The sequence below is a fragment of the Meles meles genome, chromosome 10 (genome assembly GCF_922984935.1).
Source record: "Meles meles chromosome 10, mMelMel3.1 paternal haplotype, whole genome shotgun sequence".
Lineage (NCBI taxonomy): Eukaryota > Metazoa > Chordata > Mammalia > Carnivora > Mustelidae > Meles > Meles meles.
Genome location: NC_060075.1, coordinates 30,977,919 through 31,001,490, shown reverse-complemented (window position 1 = coordinate 31,001,490; position 23,572 = coordinate 30,977,919).

The window sequence follows — 23,572 nt, the reverse complement described above, 5'->3', positions numbered from 1 at the left end:
GTTTCTGTCTGTTTCCTCCTTCCATTGGAGTATTCCAGCAACCAGGTGATTACTCGGCACAAAATCTAAAACTTCAGTATGTATTATTGAAAGAGGGGTTATGCGACTCGTAACCAGTTCCCTTGTGAGACAGGATGAGATCTTGTACTAAACAACACAGGGCTCTATAAAGGCACAGCCAATTATTGCTCTTAGTAAATGAAAGGAAAGCTAATTGTTTTTCTGTAAATTGATATTGGTTTGTTTTAGATCTAACATACAGTTATTTAAAATTGTGAAATGGAAAATGTGGAAGGATATGTTGCCACTGGAACAATAAAACTCCTCTAATATTCTCCAAAGTAAGAATAGCTGTCTTTCTTAAGTATTTATGAAGTACCTTCATACTGAGGAGAAAATGGAGATTTGGATTTGTTTTTTTTTTTTTTTTCACTTTTTTCCTTAAATACAAAGATCCACATGAACATCTATATGGAGAATGCTCTTTTTTTTACTCAGCCAAGAAAATAGACGATATATTAATCTCTAAAACAGCATGCTATTTTGAAACTATACATATGCATTTTCTTTGTCCACAGCACTGTCATCTTTCATATTTATAATTCTCATTTCTCAAAATTCAAACTATTTTTATTTATGAGTTATTCTGACAATCAAGCAAAGTTTGATTTCTTCCATTCATAATTTGTACATCTAGTTATTATTTCATTTAAATTATTTGTGTATATGTTCAACTATACTACTGTTCTTCAGTTTCCTAAGAGAAAGACTTGGTATTATTCATCTTTTGATTTCCAGCATCTAACACTAGCTCACAAATATTAGGTCTTCAAAAATATTTTTGACAATGGTGTGATTAATCAGAATGGATGTTTTTCTTTTAGACATTTTGTGGTTTTGAATCATAGTCCACAAATGTCAAGTGTGCTCCCCTTTGTCCTTAATAACATTGCAGAATATCATTCAAAGCAAGTCATTCAGACATCTAATAACCATATATTGGGGACAAACTCTCATTTATAATATATGACTGGTTTTCAACAAAACTCTCACCTCCAGGCGGCCTGGTACCTCTGGTCCTGGCAGTTCTGTATCATTCATTCATTCATTATTATCATCATCATCATCATTATTTAAGCAATCTCTGCACCCAGTGTAGAGCTCAAATCACACACCGAGGTCAAGAGTCACATGCTCTACTGAGTAAGCCAGCCAGGAGCCCGGGAATCATTCTTACTGTACTTATGACACTAGGTTTTCTTCAGCAAGTCCAGGAACCATACAGCCACATTCATCTCAGCACCTGCCTCTTCTCTTTCTGCTGCCAGGGAGCAATATGAAGATTCTAAGGGCTTTCTGCACCATACCATTGAGTCTAAAGGACAGGGGTGCCTGGCTCTTTTTTTTTTTTTCCTTTTTTTTTTTTTAAGATTTTATTTATTTATTTGAGAGTGTAAGCCTGCAGGAGCAGGGGGAGAGGCAGAGAGAAGGGAGAGGGACAAGCAGACTCCCTGATGGGAACCCATCAGGGTCTTGATTCCAGGACATCAAGAACATAGCCTGAACCTAAGCTGGATGTTCGATGAACTGAGCCACCCAGGTGCCCCTGAGTGTGACTCTTGATCTCAGGGTTGTGAGCTGGAGCCCCACATTGGGTATAGAAGTTACTTAAAAATAAAATCTTAAAAAAAAAAAAAAGACTAAAGGACATAAGGGGAAAATGTGTCCATCTTGTTAATGCTGCATAATAAAATATTCATTACTCTCCTCCCAGAATAACATATTTTGAAAAAAAAATTGTTCATTTTTTTAAATATAGGTACAATAAATAAGATAGAGTACTTCTTTGTGCCATGAAAATTCGTTATGGAGGGAAGACAAACAATTATTTACTATAAATGTGATAAGTAATGTCAACTGATAGAGAATTAGAGTTATCTGTGGGAGGTAACCAATCCAGTTAGATGGGAGAGATAACAAAGAACATTTTGGAGGTGGTAATGTCTAATTGGAGATATAAAGGACATAGAAAATGAGTAAAAGTTTATTGTAATGTCACATAAAGTTTCCAGAAAGAAGGAACTGAAATTGCATATGGTAAGAATACAAAACACACTATAAAAGACCTGAAAAGAGAGCCCGAGATCAGAGAGGTAACAGGGTCTAGATGTGAATATTTGAAACTTAGCCTAGTAGCAATGGGAAGACAGTAAAAAGTTTTAAGATGACTTAAGGTTTGCACTTTAGATAGACCACTTCATTTGAAGGCAACAGTTAGGACGCTCTTAGTCATAAGATGATCAGTTATGTTAACTAGGGTGGATATTGTGAAAAGTAAAGAGGTTTAGGAACAAAAAAGAAAATTAGAAAATAGGATCAGCAGTATCTGTTTATTGATTATGGAGAATAAAGATGAGGTTGGGAGAATGGGAGTTTATATGATGGTGACCTAGGCCCTAGCATGGACATTTGTCATTTTGAGAAGTCATAGAGAAGCAAATTGATAAGCTTGGATTTGGATGCAGTTGATGTGACAGATACTTTCAAGAGGAGATATCCAGTAGGAGTCAGTCATGTGAGAGGCATATCTAGTTGGTAGATATCCATTTGGACATTATCAGATATATATAATAGGTGAAACCAATAAATGAAGTGGTTGAGATGCCTAGAGAGTATAGAAAGTGAGAATATTTGAAGACCTAAGGTAGGCTCCTGAGGAACAACAATATCTATTGTATGTCAAGTCATGATTCACCCAAGGTTGATGCAGGAGTATAAGCTGGCAAAGAGCAAGGAAAAATCTAGTGAGTGTAGTGGTATGAGAGACGAGAGAAGACGGTGCTTTTAGAATGTGAGAGTAGTCAAAAATGTGTAGCCATATGGTCCTATAACTAAATAGCATCAATGTATTCGTTTCTGTTTTGTTTTGTTTTTTTTTTTTAAGAAAATAAAACTTCTTTTAAGCATTGACCTAAGATACTTTACTGTCTCAGTATTTTCAAAACTACCCCCAGCACAATTCTGGGAAAAGAAATCAATTCTTATGTACACATATTTTTAATCAAGAGGACAGTCTAGTTTGCAAACAAACAAACAAAAACACAGATTGATTTTTCCCCACAAATGCTTAACTGCAGAAAAAAATCAAGCTGATTTCTGATATTTTGTAGCAGAATGAGAGGAAGCAGATTTATATTTATGTTCTCTACACTTTTTATTACTTTCACTGATTCTTTTTTTTCCTCTTTTCCCATTTTTTCCCCCTCTCTGTGAGTTGAAATTCAATTTAAAGCGAAGTGAGGATGAATGAAGCATTGAACCCAGCAAGTGCACCACCAACATACTCAGGGTTTTCAATGACCAATTTTTCACACTGTTTGAAGGGAATGAAATATTAGTATTCATCTCACATTGGAAGTAAGCCGAAAAGGCACAGTTACACTTTTCAGTCTGCTTATTTTTTATTTGAAGTGTAAACTCACAAACTGTAGTAACAGAGAGGAATACAAAATGCACAGAACAGAAACTGGATTGTTTTTTATGTTAAATGCAAGATCTATGCATTAGGCTTCTAACTAAAATGTTTTACCTGGACTTTAGAACACCAGCCATTTTAATTGGTTGATTGATAGTCATAAAAGGTATTTGTGTCCTAAATAGATACTCTGTGGTGGGAAGAGGGGTGAAGAGTATTTCTGCCTCTTCATACATCAACCTTTGGTATAAAAACAAACTAAACATAACATTAGCCTTAGCTTCTGAGCCCTAGAAGAACTTAGCTGAAATAAAATGGGAAAGAAAACCTAAAGGAAACATTTTGGACTTACTTGGTAACCTTCAATATCTTCTACCCAATTCTCCTATAAACAAGTGGGAGAACATGTTGTAGCCCTATTATTATGTAGCTGATCAACTTATATGGTAACACATACTAATGGAAAAACAAAACAAAACCTTTCTCCTCAGTTTTATCTACACATACAAACAAACAAAGCAAAATAAAGTGGTGTTTCTTTCCCTTGCCCATTATAATACACCCCATTAAATTGAAAAAACAAAAACAGGCTTTGCAAATGTCCATTTGAAATGTGCTTTCTGCTTTTTTAAAAGGATTTTAAATAATCTCTTTTTAAAAAGCATAAATATTTCATGACCAAAAGGACACTTTACCAAAGTGCTTAGTTTGAAATACTGTCTATTTAATCAAAAGCCAGAAAGCAATTCATCAAATCTGTAAGCGTTCAATTGAGTGACTCAATTCAATTCAAATTAAGTTGTAAACAAGTAATCAAATACTTACTGATTTTCTACAATATATACGTAGCATCGTGCAAGGTAGTGGGGAGGTATTAAATAAGATGAAAAATTAGTCCTGCCCTCGAGAGGCTTGTAGTCTAATAGGAGAGAGAAATTATTAAACCCTGGAATAGAACAGAAAATGAAACAGATGGCATAACAATGCTGCACTGATCCAGTAAACAGAACCTCTGCCTTCATTTCAGATGGACAATGCTAACATTATTTGTTTGTAGGGTCTGAGAGGACTAATAAACAAAGATCCTTTGCTTTATTTCCGGTATAAGAACCAAAAGCAAATGGATATGAAAGGTTCAGTGTTATTTCTGGTGATGTTGACCTTGGAAAACCTAATTTGATGTAATGGATCCAATAACCCTTATCCTTAATCTCATCAGGATCCAAGCGATGTCTCGCTTTGAGACTAGCTTGGATCTCTAAAGCAAGCACCCTCGCCCAGATCATTGCTTTACTCTGCATGAAGGTGGTGAAGGAGGGAAAGAATGATAATCACCTGGCTTTAGTACACCTCACTAGGAAACATCCTTTACTCACTAAGTGATGCATTTTATCCCCAGCAGACGGTTAAAAAAGAAAAGAGCAGGAAACTCAATAGAATTAATGGAAAAAAGCCCACTCTAAGAAAACAAAAGAAGGTGCTAAGGATTTCCCTGAAAATCTCTCAGATCTTTGATCTCTTAAAAATTGAAATTTAGGGGTGCCTGGCTGGCTCAGTCAGTGGAGCCTGCAGCCCTTGATCTCAGGGTCATGAATTCAAATCCCATATTGGGTGTAGAGATTACTAAATAAATGAACTTAAAAATTTTTGAAATTTAACATTAAGCCTATACTCTTTCTTCATAGATCACTCACATACAGCCAATCACTATTCCCTTATAGAAACTCCATGGACCATTTGTGGTCAATGTTGACTTTACCCTCCAGAAAATTAGTATCTACCTTATACTGAATGCTACATTTTGTCCTCATCAGAAATTATTCAATGAAAAAAAAAATAGAAATATCAAAATACTTCAAAAAATTAAGGTAGATACTTGAAATATGAATATAAGCATTATCCTATTGTTATATATGTGGGAAAATGAAAAATCTAGTACTAAATTTCCAAAGAAATTAAAGTCCAGAGTTACTTAAAGCCTAAAATTCCTCTGTGAATTAACATATAAAGAAACTCTTGATTTTGGGTTGTGAGTTCAAGCCCCACTCTTGGTGTAGAGAGTACTTAAAAATAAAAATTAATTAATTAATTAAGGAAAGATATTGGCATCATATTGTCATTGTATCATCTAATTATCCTTTTAAAAATATTTATTTATTTGAGAGAGAGAGCACACAAGTTAGGGGAGGTGTAGAGGCTAGAGGGTGGGGAAGAAACAGACTCCCCACTGAACAGGAAGCCTAACATGGGGCTTGATCCCCAGACCCTGAGATCATGACCTGAGCTGAAGACAGACACCTAACTGACTGAGCCACCCAAATGCTCCTTAACTATTATCCTTTTAGTATCTGTAATTTTCTTTCTTTTTTTCCTAGTTATAGTAATTTGTGTACACTCTCTCTCTCTCTCCTTCTCTCCCTCCCCTGCCCCATTTCATCAACAATCATTCTAAAGATTTACACATTTTACTGATCTGCTCAAAGAGCCAATAAATGAAATCTGGCATTGTTACTATTTAATGATTGGATTTGGAATCATTATGGAATAATAAGTGTATGGGCTACTGGTAGCCAAGAATGTGGTATATTTTGATAAACTGCATTCTTTCTAAGAGAAAGAAAAATTACATATACTGTGGAATGACTTAGGCTTATTGATAACATGAATTTCTTTCTACAATTTGCTTCTAGGTCAAAAAAGTAACAGAAATTTTGTTCACTTAGATCGTATTATATTTCGTTTTTATTGAAATATAATTTAAATGCATTATATTAATTTCAGGTGTGTAACATAATGATTTGAATAATTATATATTGTAAAATGATCACCACAATAATTCCACCTATCTGTCATCGTACATAGTTATATTATTTTCTTTCTAGTGATGAGAACTTTTTAGATTTACTCTAAACAACTTTCAAATATGCAATACAGTATTATTAACTGCAGTCTCCATGCTGTACATTAAATCACCATGACTTATTTATGTTATAATCGGAAGTTTGTACCTGTTGACTCTCTTCACCCGTTCTACCCATCCACCAATCCCCACCTCTGGCAAGCACCAGTCTGTTCTCTCTATCTATGAGCTTGTTTGGTTGGTTGATTTTTGTTTTGTTTTGTTTTGTTTTATAAGTGAGATATAAGTATATATATAAGTGAGATTCCATGGTATTTGTCTTTCTCTGACTTATTTCACTTCGCATAGATCAATCAAGATCTATCTGCATTGTTGCAAGTGGTAAAATATCATTCCTTTTTACAGCCGAATAATATTCCAACATCAGTTGCTGCAGTGAACATGGGAGTGCATATATCTTCTTGAGTTAGCATTTTCACTTTCTTTGCATAAATACCCAGAAATAGAATTGGTAGACATGTAGTAGTTCTATCTTTAATTTTGGGGGAAACCTTAATAATGTTTCCAATAGTGGCTGCACCAATTTACATTCCCAGTAGTACGCAAGATATTCTTTTCTCCACATCTCCACATCCTTGCCAATGCTTGCTATCTATCTATCTATCTATCTATCTATTTATTTATTTATTGGAGAGAGTGAGAGTGTGTGTGCACATGTGCACGTTTGCACATGAATGCGGACAGGCAGTGGGGCTGAGGGAGAAGGAGAAAGAGAATCTTAAACAGGGTCCATGCCCAGTGCAGAGCCCAATGTGGGGCTCGATCTCACAACCCAAGATCATGACCTGAGCTAAAATCAAGAGTTGGACACAACCAACTGAACTATCCAGGCACCCAATAACAAATGGTTATTTCTTACATTTTTAAAATAACCATTGTATTACATTTTTATGTAATAAAAAGTGTTTGCATTTTTAAGTACAATATCATTACTGCTGTATAATGTATAAATACAGCTCTTGGTTTTTTTTTTTTTTTAGATTTCACTCACACATGCAGCAAACCCTTTAAATCCTTCTGGATCTCACTATTCTTCAAGGTCTGCCCAACAGTAAATAGGTTTTTCTGTTTTGTTTTGTTTTTTCTTTTTTGTAGACTTTTAAAATGTGAAGTGGGGGCATCTGTCTGGCTCAGTCAGTAGAACATGTAATTCTTGATCTCAGGGTCCGGAGTTCAAGCCGCACACTGGGTATGGAGGTTACTTAAAAATATATATATATATTAAAATTAAATTAAAGTAAAAACTGAAGTGGATTACATTAACCCTGATATTCATTCTCAGCTTTTTTATCGTGGCTTACTAATTACAGCATGAGCTTAAAAAGCTATGGGGGACCTGTGTGGCTCAGTCAGTTAAGCAACTGCCTTCGGCTCAGGTCATGCTCTCAGCATCCTGGGGTTGAGCCCTACCTCGGGCTCTCTGCTTGGTGGGAGTCGCTTCTACCTCTCACACTCCCTCTATGCTCTCTCTCTCTCTCTCTAATTCTCAAATAAATAAATAAAATCTTTAAAAAATACTTAGTTTAATGGAGATCTGTTCATATCTTCACAAAGCTACAGCTTCTTTTGAGATAGGATATGTTTTGTTTTTTTAATGGAAGTATAGTTGACACACTCATTTTATTACATTATATCCAGGTACACAACATAGTAATACAATAAGTCTATATCTTATGTTTTGCTCACCATAGGTATAGCTACTGTTTGTCATCATCCAGTGAATTCCAGTACCATTAATTTATTCCCTATGCTGTACATTTCATCCCCATGATTTATTCATTCCATAATTGGACACCTGTACTTCCCACTTCCCTTCACCCATTTTGCCTATCCCCCACTTTCCTCCCCTCCGGCAACTACCAATTTCTTCTCTGTATTTATAGGTCAGATTCTGCTTTTGTTTATTTTGTTCAGATTCCACATGTAAGTAACATCATATGGTATTTGTCTTTCTCTGATTTATTCCACTTAGCATAATACTCTCTGGGGTCTATCCACGTTGTTACAAACAGCAAGATCTCATTCTTATTTTATGATAATACTGCAGAGGAAGGTGGCATGACTTGGAATCAAATTTCTCATAAAAACATTGAATATTCCACGTATTATATTTGTTGAAATCAAGTAAGTTTTATTTTTCCAAGAAAGGGACACATAAAGCTTGGTAACTTACTTAACAGTCATGCTATGTTAATGTTTTTTATGTTTTATTTCTTTCCTATGAGAGAGAAAATATTATTGATTATTAAGTAGGTTAGGAAACTTTAGGCCTTAAAAATATGACTAAGAGTCTTACGGAGCAAATACATACAACAAAAAGACATGGAACCCCAAAATGTTCAAACCATATTCTGAGCATTGCAAATAACAAACTCCTATTGTTGCAAAGTGACTATATTGGATTTTTATTATGTAGAACTGCTGGATCATTTTGGCAGATGTGAGTGGTCTCTCATTGTTGGCAATGACGATGGGACATTATCTGAGGGTCTAGCTACCAGATTAAAACAAAAGCATGTCTCATCAGATTGAATTGTAACTTATCTCTAAACATTGGTTATCAAGCAAGCATAAAAACAATTATTTAAAGTGTTCTATAATCTGGACAAAGCTCTATCTGCCTGCTTTTTCTTTCTCTCTTTTTTTTTTTAACTGTCCAGATGACATTTTTCTATGAATAATTGATTTGATGTAAACAAGTCCATATGCTGTGAGGGAACTTCAGGTAACCTTATTGGCTTCACCCAACCAGAATCATAATCTTCCAATTCAAAATGACCCAGAAACTTTAAGAAATAAGTCAATTGTGTTATACTTAAGATTATATGCTACACAGTTTTTGAGTTTTTTTTTTAAGATTTTATTTATTTATTTGACAGAGAGAGAGATCACAAGTAGGCAGAGAGGCAGGCAGAGAGAGAGGAGGAAGCAGGCTCCCTGCGGAGCAGAGAGCCCGATGCGGGGCTGGATCCCAGGACCCTGAGATCATGACCTGAGCTGAAGGCAGTGGCTTAATCCACTGAGCCACCCAGGCGCCCCAGTTTTTGAGATTTTTATATCACTTTTTTTCATAGTAAAGACTGTCTTAAAGATGTGTTAGAAAATTCAAACCCTTGAACTCCACTTATGTGAAGTATACACATACAAACAAAAATTCTAATTTCCATGATTCTAATCAAAAAGTTGCTAGTGCTGATCAGAAATAAAGAAAAATGAAGCATTTTTGAAAACCACTTATGCTCTCTGAGCTTTCTAATTAAAATGCTAACAAAGTACCTCTCAGGTATAAATTTCTGGTTAAGGAAACTGAGTGATCCTAAAATGCAACTTAAATTAACTAATGAGTACATCATACCACACTGCCTACACTGAAATAATCTAAAGTACATTGCATATCCTGAATAATCTACCACTCAGGGATATAATTTTTTAGTCCATATAGACTTGTTGAAAAAAATACCTTTTGTCACAAAACCTATGAAAGAAAGATGCTGAAAGGGCAGTCATTTAAAGGAAAATATTTGGAATACATCATGAATGAAATGCATGACTTTTACAACATTTTAATGTTCTGAAGAGATCACATACTTTTGGCAATATGTTAATTCTTAAGATTCTTGCAGCTTTCACCTATTCTTTTTTTCAGAGACTGTACTAGGTAACTTGAAATGTACGGAAAACTGTAACTCATGAATGAAAGAAACATAGCAAGAATGACTAAATTATCCTTAATACTCAATTCATGGACAGAAGGAGCAACTGGAAATATTGTAACTCTTCAAAGTTGCTATGAGGAAACAGCCACAAAACATGATTAGACTGACCCTGGTCTGGATTAGGAGACTAGAATCAATCTATATCGAATGCTCTATTACTCAGCATAAAGAACACAGAAATCCACCACAATGCATTTTTATTTAAATTCTTTTTTTTTCCATTTTATTTATTTTTTCAGCATAACAGTATTCATTCTTTTTGCACAACACCCAGTGCTCCAGGCAAAACGTGCCCTCCCCATTACCCACCACCTGTTCCCCCAACCTCCCACCCCTGACCCTTCAAAACCCTCAGGTTGTTTTTCAGAGTCCATAGTCTCTTATGGTTCGCCTCCCCTTCCAAATTTTTTTTTTTTAATAAACATATAATGTATTTTTATCCCCAGGGGTACAGGTCTGTGAATCGCCAGGTTTACACACTTCACAGCACTCACTATAGCACTTACCCTCCCCAATGTCCATAGCCCTCTCCCCCTCTCCCAATCCCACCTCCCCCCAGCAACCCCCAGTTTGTTTTGTGAGATTAAGAGTCATAAATTCTTTAAATTCACCACAATCTAGGAGATTTGATATGAGCTTTTATTCATATTAAGAATTTAATGTTAAGTTTTTTTAATCCCCACCCCCAACCTTACTAAACAGAGAAAATAGAGCAATGAAAGTCTTCTCAGTGAAATTCACTTTATTTGGCAGAAGTTTACTTGAAGGTGGAAGAAAAAAAACATAGCAAATACTATTGATTTAACTTCTTATCCACTTAATTTACCTTATTAAGGTATAACTTAAATTATTTATGGACTATTTAAATATTAATAAGGATTTTCTTCTTTTCCCCTTCTTCCAGAAAGAAAAGTAATGATATCAGATGGAATAGCAAACTGCTAATGAGTTTCAAGAGTGACAAACTAAATGCTAACTAAGTGCACAGGTTAATATAAACATTCATACATTTCATAGGTTACAAAAAGCACAGTAGAATAGTTATAAAGTCTTGTTATTTGTTCAATGTGCTCAAAAGGACACAGAGCTATGGAAGATCTTCAGGTACTTTTTTTTTTTTTTTTTTTTTTTTTTTAAAGAAAGGGAGAGGGTTGGGGGACAGATGAAGGGAAAGAGAGAACTAGAATCTTAAGTAGGCCCCCACCCCTCGCAGAGCCTGACACAGGGTTTGATCTCACTACCCTGAGATCATGACCTGAGCTGAAATCAGATACTTAACCGGCTGATGCACTCAGGTGCCCTCAGATACATTTTTTGATACACATTATCTGTGATTTTTATTCCCAAAGTGGCCTTTGAGGTTTTAATAGTTTATATTTTTTTCTCTATATTCTTTTATTTTAAACAGTCCGATATCTGCCTCAGTTTTTTTAAAATATCTTTAACTGAAAATCAGTTCCTTAAGAACTCAGTAAGGGAGGGCCACCTAGCTGGTTTAGTCAGCAGAGCTTGGAATTCTTGATCATGGGATTGTGAGTTTCTGAGTTTGAGCTCCACGTTGGGAGTGCAGTTTACAGAAAGCAAGCAAAAAAATAAATAAATAAAAATAATAATAATAATAATAATGATAATCAAGTAGGAGACAGCAGATTTATAACCTGTAGTACAGTGCTTGAGTTGACTAAATCCACAACTTCAACCCTGCCTCTTCATGTGGGGACGTAAAATGCTTAGAGCGGTCTTTATTTCCTGTAGTAAGCAATTTATCAATTACATAGAAGTGATCCAACATGAATGTGTCATTTTGACCTATTTATCATAAAACATGAATAGAAAAATCAGAGGTAGTCTAGCTCTTCAATGAAGGCAAATCCATCCCAGCCTAGCACACTACTATCAATTATAAAAAGTTCAATCTAGAATGTCAAATTCATAGGTCCTTCATGAAGGCTAAGGTAAAATAAAGAACCTAGTCAGAAACTTTAATGAAAATAATGTGTGGGAGGAAGAACTTCATCTACTCTATGGCTTTTCTTAGATGGATTTCTAATCGAATTGATATGAGGCAGATTAATAGGAGAAAATCCAAAATAAGAGTACATATAGGGAATCCAGGTAGACAGGGAATTCCAAAGACAATGCGGGAATAGGAAGGGGTAGGACCTGAGGGCACAAAGGGAAGAAACTCAATAGCAAGAAGGTGAAAGAGGTTTGGAAAAACACGATTGTTCTGTTGCGCAGATGAGTTCCTTTGGTAAAGGGGGGCCTCTGCTAGTACCTCTCTTCCTGTTGTAGGCACTCCTTTCTAATGTAGATTTACTTGGTTATGGTGAGAAGGAGCATTTCCTGTATCTGCTGGGGTTTTATTACTTTTAACTCAAAATCTTTATGCCAAAGAGGCACAGGTCAGGGTGTCACAGCCCGTACCCTTTCAATAAACATATGAAATAACCATATTCAAATGGTGTGGAAAGGAGGCAACTTGGTTCTTGTTCACCTGGCATTTTTCAGATATTCAGAAAATATCTACTGCCTTCAGAACATTGAAAATCTGCACTGTATTTTCAAAGTTTTGAAGGATTTCCCATTTTTATTTGGTACTTTTCCTTTCCTACTTTTTGCCCATCTTAAAATTAGCCTTTGGAACTTTTGAACATGAACAGTAACAGCACAGGGAAATCAGGCCATAGATGAATTTCCCTTTTATTTTTATTTAACCAAAGAAAATTCAGATGTTTAGGAGCATATGGAAATGTAATTAAACTTTAGTCTCCATCTCTCTGATGCTCAAAGCAAATATTAAAAATGCAAACAAACAAACAAAAAACCCAAGCAAACAAACAAAAAACACTTATATGATCTGCTTGGGGACTTTGAGGGTGAGCTGTTACATCCTTAAATTTCAAGTGTTGGATAAATGAATGTCACAAAGAAAGAAACTAAAATATAAGGGTTGATTCTGTGTCATAGGTAAACAATCTGAAGCTTATAGTATTTTCTGGAACATCAGCAAGATGGCGGAATAGGAAACCTCGGTCCCTTTCCTCACCTCCCACACCCATGGAGATATTGATTCAACAGCAATACATAGGCCAGTTCTCTGTGAAAAATCCATAAAACAATTAAGTGGCTTCTGGATCCCAGCTGAGCACAAAAACCAACTATTATGAAGGTGGTAGGAAAAATTGTGGCGTCTATTAGCCGCAGTCCCTCCCCCTGTCTAAAGGTTGCTTGATGCATGGGAAGAAAACTCCCAGCTCACAGCTTCTCTCTGAGAAGGAAGAGAGGAGTCTGAAACATAGGTCCCATATGAAGACAAGTAGAGGGACTGCATGAGGGACTAAATTTGTTTTGTCTGAAACAATTCATTGGCTGGAAAGGGTGCCAGACTGAGAGTTTCAAAGGTGAAGATTTGGGTGAGCATGCTCTCCTTTACCTTGGTTTCTTATTCCAACGCAGTATGGAACAACTAGGAGAAAAGTGTATCTCCAGGCTTCTCACTGAGGAACATGGCTTTCAACATTCTAGCGTGAGAGACTAAATTCTGTCTCACTTGTCTCTGAGTGCCGACAGGACACACCATACTCAAGGCGTCTGAGAAACAGACTTCTTGCTTCTCGTGGAAAAATACACTAAGACCAAGAATTCTGAGGAAATGTGTGTATGAGGCACTTTTAATTTTCAAATGTTATATTTACATCAAATATCACAAGAATAATATAAGATGGGGAGACCTTTATAAAACACAAAACCTTCTGGTTAATAAAATGAATCAAACTAAATGGTGCATTTTGACCTTTACCATGATTTGGAGAACATTAATGCTTGTGGCTGATAACAAGTCAATCATTTATATAATAATATCTGTTAGACCTCATGGGTATCAAAGGCATTATTCATGTCTATTAATCAACTGCTTTGGCTAAGCCTAGATAATTTCTTTCCCCTGTGCCACTGGTATCATTAGTAACATATTACTCCCATCACTCAAAATGCTTCATGATGAACCTCTGCCATTGTTTGATATGTGTTACCTTGTTGGCATTATTAAAAGGTGCTGTTTTAATATTTATATATGCAACCTAATTGTTTTTCAACTGAGAGCATTAGGAAAATAAATCTGTCATATTAATGTATGAAGTGACAAATAATTCACAAATGTTTTACAGGAATCAATTAGCCTGATTACTCTGAGGACAATATGTGACTTGGTAAAATGTTTAACAAGGCTCATACTTGTGGCTGCTGGACCAAGGAGAGTTTTCCACTGATCCACATTAGAATTAAGATTGTTCTTCCATGACTATCAACAGAAAGTGACTAAATACTATTGCTTCAAATAGTCAACATATTTCCTCCGCTCCATTACAATTGGTGAATACAGGCTTAATAGAGGAATAGAACGAAATTTGAATATTGGTGACCTTCATAAACACAAATAAGAACTGATGAATTATCCATCTTTCATAAAATTAAAAATATGTGATAGTGAAATACTCAAAACCAAATGGCAGAATTCTGGGTATACAGTTTATCAGCATAAATAGAAGTAACTTACTACGATTCTCCAAGTAAGTTTTCAATATGAACATCCTAAAAATCGTCACTATAGGGGCTCCTGGGTGGCTCAGTCAGTTGAGTCTGACTCTAGGTTTTGGCTTGGTGGTACCGGTGGTCTCCAGGTACTGGGATTGAGCCTTTGTTGGCTTTGGCTTGGATGGTGGTCTCCAGGTACTGGGATTGAGCCTTTGTTGGGCTCTGTGCTTAGCAGGGAGTCTGCTTGCACTTCTCTCTCTGTCTGTCCTTCCCTAGCTAGCATGTGTATATTCTCCCTCTCTCTAAAATAAATGAATCGATTTTAAAAATTACTATAAAAGTCTTATTATAAGCTTTCCACTCCCACTCATGTGACAGCTCACCACAAGAACAGATTGCAGTAATGATAACAATGTCAGTGCATTCTTACTCTGCTAAACATTTACTTCCACTATTCCAGGTAATATCAATGATTCTATTACATAAGCTCTGTTATTTTCCATGTTTTAGTGATTAACAACCTAAAGGTTAAAAATGTCTAACTTTACACAACTCTTGACAAAGTAGGGATTCAAATCTAGCTCAGTGAGATTTCAGAGCCAGAGAATACTACATTATTCTACCTCCCAATCAACTTCATATACTTTGACCCAGTAGTTATAATTCTGACAATATAATCAAAGGAAGTAATGAAAGATATTTAAACAGTGAAATTAAACAAGATTAGAAACAGTGCCACAATTCAATAGCTTTTAAGAACCAAGAGTTATTTAAAAATCTGGCAGTGCAAAAAAATAAAAAGGACAATGCTTTTTTAGATTTTATTTACTTTTTTTTAAAGATTTTATTTATTTATTTGAGAAAGAGGGAGATAACGGGTGTGTGCACGTGAGCAGGAGGAGGGAAAGAAGGAGAGAGAGAGAATCCCAAGCGGACTCCACACCCAGAATGCAGAGCCTGAAGCAGAGCTCCACCTTTCCATGCTGAGATCATAACCTTGAGACAAAATCAAGAGTCAGACATTCAACTGACTGAGCCACACACAACTGACTGAGCAGGTGCCTCTGCTGAGATATTATTTTTAAGTAATTTCTACACCCAAGATGGGCTCAAATTTACCACTCTGAGATTGAGTCACATATTCTACTAACTGAGCCAGCTAGGTGCCCCAAAATTATTTTTTTTTAAGAATATTACTTTCAAAAGAACACTTCTGTTTGTGTGCATATGTAGTCTTTATTGAAGGATATACAGTTTAGTAAATCAGTGTCACTCATGCAAATATGTAGTTACAGGGAAAATGTGTCATTATCTCTCTCTTTAACACCATAGCAGTGAAGCATCATTTTCTCATGTATACCTTAGAAATCATTAGTCTCTGTTAAAGATGTTTTAAAGACTTTTTTTGTGATATCTCAGAGCAGATATGTTCAAAATCTTTTTCAGCCAACACTAAAATATGTCGGATACCCCTCAGCAAACATTCATTTTTCGTGCTCAGCTATGACTGAAGGAAAATAAGGAAACATGGGGGGGGTGGTAGAGAGAAAGACAGTGAGTGAAAAGACTGCCATGAAACTCTAAAGCCACTGACGTACCTGAAGCATCAGTAAATAAGCACATAGAACCCTATTTTAAGCAATCAGGACCAGCCTTATAAGAGCACAGTTTGGAGTTCTGTGACTGAGACTATCAAATAAAATCAGAACTCTATGCTTTGAAGTGTGTAAACCTGGTGATTCACAGACCTGTACCCCTGGGGATAAAAATACATTATATGTTTAAAAAAAAAAAAAAAAAGAAAGAAAGAAAGAAAGAAAAGAAAGGATGAATACCCAACTTTTGTTGCAACATGGACGGGACTGGCAGTGATTATGCTGAGTGAAATAAGCCAAGCAGAGAGAGTCAAGTATCATATGGTTTCACTTATTTGTGGAACATAACAAATGACATGGAGGACATGGGGAGATAGAGAGGAGAAGGAAGTTGAGGGAAATTGGAAGGGGAGGCGAACCATAAGAGACTATGGACTCTGAAAAACAACCTGAGGGTTTTGAAGGGGCGGGGGTGGGAGGTTGGGGGAACCAGGTGGTGGGTAATAGGGAAGGCATGTATTACATGGAGCACTGGGTGTTGTGCAAAAACAATGAATACTGTTATGCTGAAAAAAAATAAATAAATTTTTTAAAAATGATTTAAATATTTACATTAAATATGTACATTTAAATATGTAAAAAAAAATCAGAACTCTAGAAAACCTGCAGTTATATTGGAATGATTAGGGGGGAACCTCCCCTGCCACACATGCAAAGTCATCCAACTTTCTGGCAGGATTTGCCTGGGCTTAAAAAGAAAGTATAAATATTTACAGAATGGGCTTCACCTATTTCTTGGTTTAATTAAGAAGGTTTCCATGTTCCAGAAATCTGAACTGTCAAATACATGTAAAATTTGAAAATGTAAAATAATGATAATAATAATGACAAAAAGTGATAAAGTACACTAAAAATATCTGTTAGAAATTAAAATTATAATCGTTAAAATTTCCAGCATATTAGATACAACTAAAGAAATAAAATGATTCAGAACATTTTCTTAAATTGGTCCCGAGAAACATAGGATTAGATGGAAATTTGCCTATAGGAACTTTACTGAGAAGTAATCTCAGGATCAGCACCCATCAATGGTGAGGAGATCAGAGAATTCCATAAATTCTGAGGCTGGAATGGCCTTCAAAGGTATACCTAATTGAGTCAAGGTGCCAGGGTTGTCACATCAATGCATCATCTCATGTAAGCTACCCCAGGGAGTAGGACCTTGAGGAAGCCTGAAACTAATTCTTGGAGAAGGTCTAAGTTGTAAACCTCACAGTGGATAACACTCCCAAGAGCTGGAGAAATGAGTGTTTCATTACGGCAGTCACCACCGTCACAATCACTCACTTGCAGGAAAGAGAAGTGGGACACTCATCTCTTTTTTCTATGAAAGATATACACATGCAGGCACATGCAGATGTATAGGTATAAAGATAAAATATGTATACATGCAAATGCTTATCTATATGCATACCACATGCCTTTTATATATCTATATATGTAAATTGAGTAGCTGGTAATAACTAATTGACACAAAAATTTTTCTTTGAAAAAATATCTTCAGGTTCATAACTCTCCTCAGTTAAGTACAATGTCACTTGCTAAAGGAAATTCTGTAGTGCAAAGTTCCAAATTTATGTTTCTATTACATAGAAAGGAAAGTTGACCTGTTTTTGTGTTCCATTTTCTTTTGATTTAATGTTTGAGACTTTGTAAATTCCAAATTCATTCACGGCATGAGAGCTACCTTTTTTCTAAAGGTCTTTGGGAATACATCCAGGAAATCATCTTATTGGAAGTGAAAACAACTAGAACCTAGTTGGTTTGTGTATCTTTAACAGTTTATTCAGAGCCCAAAGAGGAGAAGAAGGATGTTTGGCTAAACTAACTTTGTAACAAGAAGTGCTCATAAGTTTTATTATGTCAGTACATGTGTAAGTTTCTTTTCTTTCTTTCTTTTTTTTAGAGAGAGAGCACCCAAAGTTGGGGCGAGGGGAGGGAGAGAGGGAGAGGGAGAAGCTTAAGAAGGCTCCAAGCCCAGTGCAGAACCTAATACAGAGTTCCTTTCATGGCTCTGAGGTCATGACCTTAGCCAAAATCAAGAGGTGGACGCTCAACTGACTGAGCCACCCAGGTGTCCCACATGTGAGTTTCTAAGACGTGAACTAAAATAAAAAACTTTCCGGAGGTATAGCAATGTATAATAGTGAATATAATTAAATTAAACAATTTGATATATTGATATATTTTGACATGTGTATATATCATAATCAGGAAAAGTAAAACCAAATGTTCCTTCCTATCACTTCATTGCTTAAGGGTTTATAGTATATATCTTTAATGTATTACCATTTACCTTCAAGTGTAATTGTACCACTCTGTATATAAGAATCTCACGCTTTCTCTCCTTCCAACATTTGTATTACCTTTGGCATGTACTTTTTTTTTTTCTTATCAATATGATTACAGGTTTCTAAACATTCTGGGAAAAAATGTGCCTTCTGTTGTTGCACAAAGTGTTCTATAAATGGCTGTCAGGACAAATTCATTGATCTCAGGATTTCATTTCTGATTTCCCATCACATGCCATTTATTGCAAAAGAAAAATTAAAACCCCCTGCTATAATTTTGGATTTGTCCATTCAGATTTGCAGTTAGTTTGCTTCATAAGAATTCATACTATTGTTTCCACCCATAGTTTCCATACATGAATGAACTGATGAGTACTCAGCTGACGACTAGGGATTTGCCTGCCGATCTCCCCACAGTTCTCCATGCCCTTCTGTTTGTGCTCTTCCCTGCATGATCTAGCCTTCTTTGTCACCCTACACCCTCAGCCTGCCTTCTGAAGTCCAGTCGTCCACTGGGCTCTGCCTGGGCTTGCCCCATTTGTGCTGGGACTCGAATTATATCACCAGGCAATTCACTAAGGCAATGGTGTGATTTCCCTCATTTATTTCCTGCCTCTCAGGGATCACTGTCCTTCATCGCTTGATGTCCAGTGCCTTGCAAACCATTGTTTCACTTATTTTGTCTGTTTTATGGTTGTTTCAGGAAGGAGAATAAATCCAAACCCTGTAAATCGGTCTTGTTCAGAAGTGAAGGTCAGGATACTTTTTATATGTCTCTGGGTCTCTATCTTTCCTCTCTCTGTCAATTCATATATGTATCTGAAACATTTTGATATCAGTGTGATAAAATTTCTCTATTAGAATCAAATGAGAGTTAATAATCTTTAGAATATCTTCTGAATTGTCAGATTTTTTTATGGCTCAGTATTATTTATTCACCCAGTACATATTTATTTATTACTTATAATATGTAACATGCTGGTAGGTGCTGGAAAAAAGTAGAGAAAAAATCAAATGGAAGTCCCTGCTAATATAAAACTTAAATTGAGGAAGAGGAAAAGGAACAGAAAATAAACATAAAACTGATTAAAATACATAGTATTTTGGATAGTGATATGCAGTATTAAAGTGAAAAATGCTAACAGTTATGTACATTTGTTAAGACTTTAGATAAAGTAGTCCATAACGGCCTCACAGAGAAGTTGACATTTGAATAAAGACCTAAAGGAAGTAAGGAAGTAAACTTGTGGAACTTCAGAGGAAGCATTTTCCAGGGGAAGGCTTTATTTTTCTTAGAAAAAGATTTATCTGAAGTAGTTGAATGAATCTTTAGGGATCAACTCTAACACTGGTACTCACAGAAAAATGAAAATCAACTGCTTTATTATTAAATGTAAAATAATTTTACCAAAGAAATACTGTGGCTTTTTTAGATGTGGGAGGGATGGGGAGGGGAGAGAGAATAGAGGGAAAACATTTTTAAACTACTACTAAAATCCTCCTATTTATAGTGTTTTGTATTACTGTGTTATTTTTAAATAAAAACATTTTAATAATCACTACCTGTTATTGAGGCTGTGCTAGCATTCTGAAAGGTTAGGGGATTTAGTAATCTCACTCAATTAATCTCACTTGGTTAATAAGTATCAGATAGATTTTAGTTTGTCTTTTTTCCTCAGAACTAGTGTTAGTTCCAGCCCCTCATGTTGTCTCAGATTGTTCTGTCATCATCCTGCACAACTGTATGCCAGCAGTAAATTTCTGTACATAAAGTGTGTCTACAGCTAAGGTGAATAAACCCTTTCACTAAAAAGCTATGAAGAGATACTTGATACAATGATACAATGATAAGTGTGTAGAAAATGAATGTAGCACTGTAATTACCCCCATATTAAAGCTTTGAATTGACAACCTGTTCCAAAGAATTGGATTCCTCCAGTGTATGGAAATATTAGGCCTATTATGGGAGAGTATTATTCCTTTTCACTTGAATATATCAAAGACTCATTATTACTCTTCTTCATTTCTTTTTCCCTTTTATATCATTCTGCTATTGATGCATCAAATGCCATTTGGTTTCCTCCTTTTTTAATGTTTACATTTGAATGGGTGAATGTATTTTTATTCTACTTAATCAGTAACTCGTTAAAATTCATATCTATGTGCATAATTTATATACATATATGATTTGAAATTATATTGAAATGTTTTAGCTGGCATTATGTTTATCATTCTGAATTATAGATAAATTCAGATAGTTCATTTAGTTCTATACAGAAATCAATCTCCCACGTACCATTAGTAAAAAGAAGAAAACTAATATCAAGATCACTTCTATTACGTATTTTTTAATAAACATTAGTAGTGATATCTAATCACAGCATAGTTCTAGTAAGACAAAGATTTCTTAAAATTGCATTTAGAGTATATATTTTTCACACATACATAAGACAGTTGAATATGTTCTTAGGCAGACAAGTTAACAAAAGCATGCAGGTTTTTAACCTTACCTCAAGAGTCCAATTAGGGACATTTGTCAGGCTCAGTCTGTGGAGCATGGGACTCTTGATCTCTGGATTGTAGGTTCTAGCCCATGTTGGGTGTGGAGATTACTTAAAAATAAAATCTTAAAAAAAAAAAGTCTAATTAGAACAAGAAAGTATGTAAGAAAACCCATGCGATTGAACAGGGTAATTATATAAGAAAATAGTCATTTTGTTAGGGTTTTCTCTACCCTTGTTACTGTACTAAATGTAATTTTTAAAAATTATCATTTGTTTCATGTTATAGTTGATTTTTTATGGTTGTAATGTTTTATTCTGTTATTATTATTTATCATCATATGATCTTTATGTAGAGTATATGTGTTTGTTGATTCTTGAACAACATAGGTTTGAATTGTGCAGGTCCACTTAGACACAGATTCTTTTCTTTTTTGATAAATACAGTACTGTACTATAAATGTATTTCCTCTTCCTTATGATTTTCTTTTCTTTTAATTAAACTCTGCACCCAACATGGGGCTCGAACTCATGACCCTGAGATCAAGACCTGAGCTGAGTTCAAGAATCAGAAGCTTAACTGACTGAGCCACTCAGGGACCCCTTGACTTATGTTTCAATCGGAATTCTGATCTTTTTTATATCTTTCTTTCTTAAAAAAAAAAAATATATATATATATACACATATACATATATTTATTTATTTATTTAACAGACAGAAGGAACACAAGCACAGGGGAGTGGGAGTGGGAGAGGGAGAAGAAGCAGGCTTCCCAGTGAGCAGGGAGCCCAATGCGGGACTCCATCCCAGGACACTAGGATCATGACCTGAGCTAATGGCAGACACTTAACAACTGAGCCACCGAGATGCCCCTGATCTTTTTTTCTCCTTCAGAAAATGCATATTTACTTAAGATCTAGCTAATCTTCTTACCATTTTTATAGGATCAAAAGTGAGTCTCAGAAATTGTACAAGGCATCTGTGACTCTTGATGGATAATACCAGTCTATTCACATGAAGCATATAAAGCATATGTGTAAAGTATATGTGAAGCCTCAGAATGACAGGGAAGAGTGCCTGGATCTGGGATCTCCACTTACAGAGAAAGTTATTAAATCCAAGAAAGCACTGCAAAAATTGAAAGCAGACTTAAAGCCCAGAGAAAGAGTGAAATACGTTATTTTTAAACTACTTTATTGAAGTATAATTGGTGTGTCAAAGCCTTTACATATTTAATGTATACAACTTGATGAATCTGGGGTTAAGTGTGTATGTGTGAAACTCTTACCACCTTCAAAACGATAACCATAGCCATCATCTCCAAAACTTTCCTCTTGCTCCCTTTATTATCTGTATGTATGTGTTAAGGACACTTAACATAAGATCTACTCTAAGCAAAATTTAAGTATACAATAAAATATTGTTAGCTATAGACACTATGCTCTATAGTAGATCTCCAGAATTTATTTATTTTGCATAACCTAAATTTTGTACCCTTTAACTATCACGTCCCTTTGTCCTCCTCCCCTCCAGCCCCTGGCAACCACCATCCTACTCTGATTTCATGAGTGTGACTATTTAACTGAAACTTTATTTGAACAACCTTACTCAAAATGTCTGCAATAATAATGATAGTGGATGATGTCGAAATGTTGGAGTCCAGAATGAATGCTCAAGAAAGAACTCTTGAGACGTCTTTGTGCAAAAAGTTAGTTTTATTAAAGCACGGGGACAGGACCTGTGTGCAGAAAGAGCTGTACTGGGGTTGTGAGAAGTGGCCCATTATATACTTTCAATTTGGGATGGGATTGGGATATCATAAGTATCTAAGGAATTTTGGAAGCAAAGTTTGCAGGACCTTGAGGGGGCTAACTATTGTTAGGAAAAGGTCACTTATTATTGTCTAATAAAACATAAGACCCTTCAGCTTTATATCAGTGGGCTATATGTCCGGAAGATGATTGCGAGCATATATCTTGGGGGGTAGAGATAAAGGAAGTTTCCAAAATTTCTTTGGAAGAAATTTTTATATGTTAAATTAGATGTACAGGATCCTGGGGGGTCAGGACAATATTAAGCTAAGATTGCCTTTTGCCCTTAGCAAAGTGTCAGCATTGAGGCAGCTGAGTTCCTAGAGGAAGGTCATTCTCTCTGTTTCAAGGACTTGTGAATGGGCTGTAGGCAGTAGGAATTTTTTTTTTTCTTTCGCTTTGCTTCCCACATCAATGAACAAATTCCAATTTACTATAAAAAATTAAAGCTCTCTCAAGCACCCACACTCTCAAACTTAAAACTATTAGAAAATTTGTATAAAGGTAATAGGAACAAGTAGAATAGTGAGTGGAGGGACAAGTTAAGAGTCTCAGAACTTAGATGGAAGAAAGGCTTAGGGGAAAAATAAAAGAAAGGAGAAAAAAAAACCCACTTGAAAAAAATATTGACCTACAGTAAAAACAGACCTCTTTCCTTTATATCCC